This window comes from Pygocentrus nattereri, chromosome 22 (assembly GCF_015220715.1).
Source record: "Pygocentrus nattereri isolate fPygNat1 chromosome 22, fPygNat1.pri, whole genome shotgun sequence".
NCBI lineage: Eukaryota > Metazoa > Chordata > Actinopteri > Characiformes > Serrasalmidae > Pygocentrus > Pygocentrus nattereri.
The window spans coordinates 7,231,260-7,237,868 of NC_051232.1; the positions used below are offsets into that span (position 1 = coordinate 7,231,260).

At 41.6% G+C, this 6,609-nt stretch overlaps 1 pseudogene; it reads left to right on the forward strand.

Moving 5' to 3' along the window:
* Positions 1 to 4,017: 4,017 nt before the first annotated feature.
* Positions 4,018 to 4,127, forward strand: LOC119262111 (annotated as a pseudogene).
* Positions 4,128 to 6,609: the final 2,482 nt, after the last annotated feature.

Consider the following 6,609-nt stretch of genomic DNA (forward strand, 5'->3'; position numbering starts at 1 on the left):
GGAACCAAATGCACACTCCAAAATTACTCACTTTTTATAGCTGCGCTTAATAATTCAGTACTTAATAACTTAATAAATGCTAATGTACACTTTCAAATTTCACAATTCATGAGTTATGTCTTGATTTACGTCTACATAAAAGCTTAGTCAAACTGTCAAAAACAAAAATTACAAGGTAATGTACAAGTTACACTAAATATCCAAAAGTTTTTAGATACCCCTTACTAGTGAATTCAACTGCAATGAGGTGCACTCACTGCTGACACAGGAGTTCAAATACATACTCAGCTTATACAATCTGAACTGATCACCCAACACCAGTTCCCGACCTTATTCTTGTGGCTGAACACAATCAAATCCTCACAGCAATGTTCTGACATCTAGTGTAGCACCTTTTCCAGAAGAGTAGAAACTTTTACAGCAGCCAGACACCTTTTAATACTCTTGATTTTGGAAGAAACATGGGAGCAGCAGGTATCCACAAACATTTGGCCATATAGTGTATCTCTGACCACTTGCAAAAACTTTTTGTGGTGTTATAACTGAAAACAAGCTGTTATTTCACAATAAATATTAAGCATTTACTTTAAGGTGCTGCTAACTTTTAAGCACAGTAGCTACATTAGCTCATGTGTTGGTGGCATTTCCATTATATTATTAGAATACAACATTGCTGTGTGGCAAAGCAACAAGTGACTTGTGATGGAATGTTTGGAGCTTCCTTGCCTTACAAAACTGTTATGTAAAACCAATAAAACACATTTATTTTTATTTATTATTCTTTAGTCTGATGGTTTAAATACCCACCATCTCTTGAATGGTCTTCCTCTTCTATATATGTTGAGGACACTGTCATGCAGCTAGAGCAGGATGATATGCATAAGGAAGGAAAAGATACTTTTCTGTCTCAGCACCGCTTGCAGCAACATTTGCATGACTGGTTTTGACCAGAATTTTAACGCTAAGCCTGCTCGTTCTATCACCAGTTCCATTACCCAATTTAATTAGCTTCAGCAGAGCCTGCCACTCAGAAGCAAATCAGTGGCTATTATAAATTAGCTCATGGGACAAATGCTATCCTAACCTGAATTAAAAACAGATACTGTTTCCTTCACTGTGTTCTTGCACTGCTTTATTTGTATTTATTTTGACCAACTGAGCAGCCGGTGGATTTTCCTGCCCACTTGGCATCTGCCCGTTGTCCCAGGATTAGCGATGGCTATTTGTAAGTAGAGGATTGCACTGTCAAAGTGGTTTAGGTGGAGAGAATGCACTGAGCTTTTTATACAATGCCATTTTCTCTCTCACACATGCATGCAAATCTGACCAGTGTGGTCACATGATTTTGTAGAGTCAAGGTCTGTCATTTCTTCATGATGCTGGATTTACAGTGTAATGATTTCCCCAATTACAACAGATAAGAACATGAGGAAACATAAAACTGCCTAAACGTAATAACTCTGCTCTGGTTCCTATAACTGGAGATCACATCGGTGTGGAGGAATTGTGGGATAGCTGCCCATTTAAGGTCCTCCCACAGCTTTTCAGTGGGGTTCAATTCAGGACTTTGCCCAGGACACTCGGCAACCTCTATTTCTTTGACCCAGAACCTGAAGTAGCAAAGAGTCCCTACTCTATCATACTACCACCACCATGCTTCACTGGTGGTATTATTGTGGAATGCTGTGTTACCTTTATGCCAGACGCAGTGAGAATTTTCTTCCAAAAAGTTCCACTTTCAGTCCACAGAACATTTTTTTGACAAATGTTAGATGTGCCTAGCAATGATTTTCACCTCGCCACTGTCCCATAAAAACCATTTTTGTTTAGTCTCTTTCTAATGATGGAATCATAGATGCTGACCTTATCTGGGGTAAGCGAGTTCCACAGTTTTTGTCTAGGTTCTTTTGTGACTTTCTGGATGAGTCAGCACTGTACTCTGAGGAATTTTGGCAGGTCATCCGCTCCTGGATGAACAACTCCTTTCTTCTTGTTAATATGTAAAGCATGTGGACATTTGAACACTCATGCATGAATGTTCCACAGTCTGAAGTTTCTCCATCAAGTGGAGCTATCAGCATGCAAGCCACTTTTGTGTGCATCAGTTAGGAAAACAGAAACAAGCATCCACACCAACAGGAGCTCACCCACGTTTTCATTCACCACTTCTTAAAACATATTAATTTGCTAATGTAAGCAAAGATAACTCATTATGTTGACATGCCAAAAATGTGTGGGAGACCACCATAAGCATTCAAAATGCAATGTTTTATTAATGATAAAAAAGGACTTTGAGGATGATATGAAGATGAAGTTGAGGTTGTGTTTCAAACTTCAATTTTTCAATAACCCAATTATATAATATACAACCAACACCTTTACCACTACCATATAACTTTCACCAACTGTGTTAGCCATCCATACTCTACACATCAGGGATGCCCAGACTTGGTCCTGGAGATTTACTACCCTGAAGAGTTCAGATGCGAAAAAGCTGGAAGTAACATTCAGTAGAGATGCACCAAAACAGTTTTCTTCCGATACCGATACCTGATCCTTTAGTATCGACTGATACTGAATATCAATACCAATACTTATTCCATCTAACCTACCTCACCTATGCCTATCTACCACAGGCCCGACTAACAGGCTGCTATGCTAAAATCTAAATTGAGACTGAAACATATCATTAGGCCGAGAGTCCAGCGGTTCCTTCTGCTCTCTCAGCAACATTAACTCATACTGTTAGTGGCAGACAGGTGATTAGCCGTTCAGGTAAGCGGCACCAAAAACGGCCATTATAGATTCTGCTGTGAGCATTTTTACTGCTGTCTGTCGTCCCACCACCAACGTGTTGTTAAGCTCTGTCTTCTGGCACACATGGATGCATCATCCAGCAAATTAGGAACTTCTGAAGAGGCTAAATAGGCAGAGCAGGTGTGGCAGATTGTTGTTGGACTCTGTAGGTGGGTAGTTCTCCAGGACCAAAATCACAGGTATCGTAACATCACAGATACTGGCACTTAAACACAGTGATGTACTGATACAATGTCAGTATGAGTGCAACACTAATATTCAGATCCACTTAAAGGCCTTCCTTGATTAGCTGTGCTAGATTTGGGTTGAGTCTAAACTCTGCAGGATTGTACATCTCCAGAACCAGGACTGAGCTCCCCTAGTGATCACCAACTCTGGTCCTGGAGATCTACCTTCCTACAGGGTCTAGTTCCAACAACAATCTGCCACACCTGCTCTGCCAAATGATCTTCTTCAGAAGTTCCCAATTGGCTGGATGAGATGCATTAGTGTTAGGAAAGGGAGGGAGTAGCTTGTTCAATGTAGATTGGAAATAAATTCTCCAGGAAAGCAGATCTACAGGAAGAGATCACTGGTGACCGCTGGTCTAGAGTAAATTTAACATTTTTTTGTTTTTAATTGTGTTTTAGGGCCTCAGTTTAATAGCAAAGATATAGCTATCTGAAATTTACGTGACTAACAAATTTCGTCTTTTTTATTTTGAGATGACAAAAAAGGAAATCATCTGTGTGTCTCTCTCTGCAGGTCTGTCTTCCTCTCTCTCTTCCTTTCTTCAGAGGTTGTTTAGTCTGTGTGACTCATCTCTCCAGGCTAATTTCATGCAGAGCTTTTTCTCTCTGTCTGCTGGTGAAAGCTTCAGAAAACCTCAGTGTTCTCTCTCGCTTTGTAGTTCCTCAGCAGAACATCTCAGTGAAGACCAGCAGAGGCCATCTTATTCCCCAACTCCTCAGACTCATCAGCTGCATAATGAACAACCGTTTCATGTCTTTATGTATTAACGCAGCAGGTCGATTTCATTGACTTTGACTGAATGTGTGCTAACAGCGCGAACCTGGCCAAATTTGCTGAATTTAATATATTGGAAGAACAAACCATAAATTGCTGTCTGCATGTTTGGACATTCTTTCAGTTGATCCACTGCTGTTATTTCATTTTTAAGATCTCAAACTTTATTTTCATTCTTTAGGTCTTAAAGCAAGAGCTCGGGTTTCTCTTCATTCACGCACAAATCTTTTGCCTTTTACTAAAGATTTTCATGGAGGGGAACGTTGACTAGTTCTTATTTTTGAAGGCTCTACCATGGCAGAGCTAAATCTTTGGGGGCAGTCGTGGGCTGGAGGTCAGTGAACTGACCCTGTGACCAGAGGGTTGCCAGTTCGATCCCCAGTGCCAACAGTCCATGACTGAGGTGTCCTGGCAGGGGAATAATGACTCCCTGGCCCAGTGTGCAGAGTTGTTGGACAATCTGCAAAGAAGGGTCGGCAGGAGGTAAAATAGTATGTGTGTGTGTGTGTGTGTGTATACATATGTGTATGTATATACAAAAAGCATTTCACAATCAGGTGCTGATTCTGAATCTTTAGCTACTACCACAAGGTATGTTTACAGAAAGGGGAACAGTATTTGATGAAAAGAACACCTTGCTAAGTGTTAAAGATGGGAGCGTATCCGTTGTTTTGGGGTTGTTTGGCAGCCACCTTGGAAACTGTTGCGCCACCGTCACAAAAAAGGTTGGATATTTACAAGATAATGCTCCAAAATGCACCATGATCTACTTCAAGAAGCAAAAGATTATGGTTCTGAAATGGCCTTCACTGTCCACAAACTCAAACCTTATGTAAAACCCATGAGTATACCTTAAACATGATGTGTGTGCAAGATGACCTGTGAATGTTTCTGAATTTATAAAGCCCTACATGGGCTCGCTCCTGAGTACCTGCAAGACCTTATTTCCTATTACGAGCCATCACGACTACTCAGATCACAGAGTGCTGGCTTGTTAATAGTCCCCAGAATTCAGAAGGTTTCAGCTGGGGGAAGAGCTTTTTCTTATAAAGCCCCCAAACTCTGGAATGATCTTCCAGAAACGGTTCGGGACTCAGACACAGTCTCAATCTTTAAGACTAGGCTGAAAACTCACTTGTTCAGTTTAGCATCTGGTAGTTAATGTTCCCCCTAGATAAAGGCAGCAGATCCAGGGGTCCATGGACAATTATAGCAAACTGAGACACTGGTGCTGTCGTCCCGCTGCTCGGACGCAGCCACTCAGGTTTGTGGACGGTGGAGCGGAGGGATGCCAGACTGTTTCAGAGTGCTGCCGTGTCTGTGTGTCCTTCTGGTTCTCTCCTGTTAGTTAAGCTGTCATAGTCAGATCTGCCGGAGTCGTTAGCCACACTCTGGAATTCCCTCTCCCTGCCTTTGTTCCGAGTATACGACCGCCCACATGTCTGGCCGGACACTGAAAGACGACTGACTTTCAAGCCCTCCTGCTACCCACTTCAGACCAGCTGCCCATGCCCCAGCTACCACCACCTGCCTTGGACCAACTGCCCACCCTACACTGATGTTCTCATAGACTCCTAGCTATTCTTAATACCAATACTACTGCTATTAATATTAGTAGTATAATCACTTGTAGTACCAGAGGAGGATGGGTCCCCCCTGGTGAGCCTGGTTCCTCCCAAGGTTTCTTCCTCAGTTCTGAGGGAGGTTCTCCTTGCCTCTGGCACCCCTGGCTTGCTCACCTGGGGTTTTTACATTCATGTTAAAACATGTCTTTTCTGGAATTCTGTGAAGCTGCTTTGTGACATCAGTTGTAAAAAGCGCTACAAATAAATTTGATTTGATTTGAATTTGAAGTGAGAAAAAATCTACAAGAAGTCAAGAATAGAAAGACCACTAGTCAGCTACAAGAAACATTTGGAGGCCCCAATTTCAGCCAAGTGTGATGCTACATGCAGACAGAAATGCTGCCATTCTGAGTTTCATTTTTACCAATTTGTTGAATTCAGCAAATGATATTTGTTCAATTTTCCATGCAACAATGAAAAAGTAAAATCTTTGAAATATTTACAAGAATTTCAAACTTTCTTAGCACTGGATACAGTATGTCCCACTTTTGCTTTAATGACCGCGTGTACTCGAGCTGCTCAAAAAACAAATCTGACCTTTTCCCATAAAGTCAGGTCAGTGTCAATGCCAATGCTAAAATCTGCATACTGACCAAACAACAATGGATGTTTCACCAACAATTTGCTTGCCACAGCAGTTCTTTCATTAAAATATTTCAAATTTCTGAAAATTTGCCAACTTTAAATGTGAATATGGTCTCAGACTTTTGGACCCCACTGTACTCAGATTATTGTAGGTACTTGTAGCAAAGCTATTGCCCAAGGAGTCAAAGACAGCAGAGAACAGTCCCCCTAGTTGTTGCTCTGTTTACATGGGTTCTCCGAGCACAGTACAGGGGTGAGATCAAATAGTAGCCATGTGTGCGGTCAAAGATCAGCATGGCCGGCAGGTGTTAAAGACAATAAACAGGTGGATTGGACCCAGCCTTCCAGATTAGCCCAGATCATTACCTACAAATCCCACCACTTGCTTAATCGGGACTTCACTGCTGATTGTAGCTCAAGTTGTTTCTGTTACAACCTCTAAATTACCTTTGGCAACTGCTAAAGTGGAAGAACGTTGCTTTGCTGCAACATCTATGCCACTGCATAACAAATTAGCACCATAGATCACTGGGATGAATCAATCTGCAGGACTACTCTGAGGTCTGAAGCTAAAGGA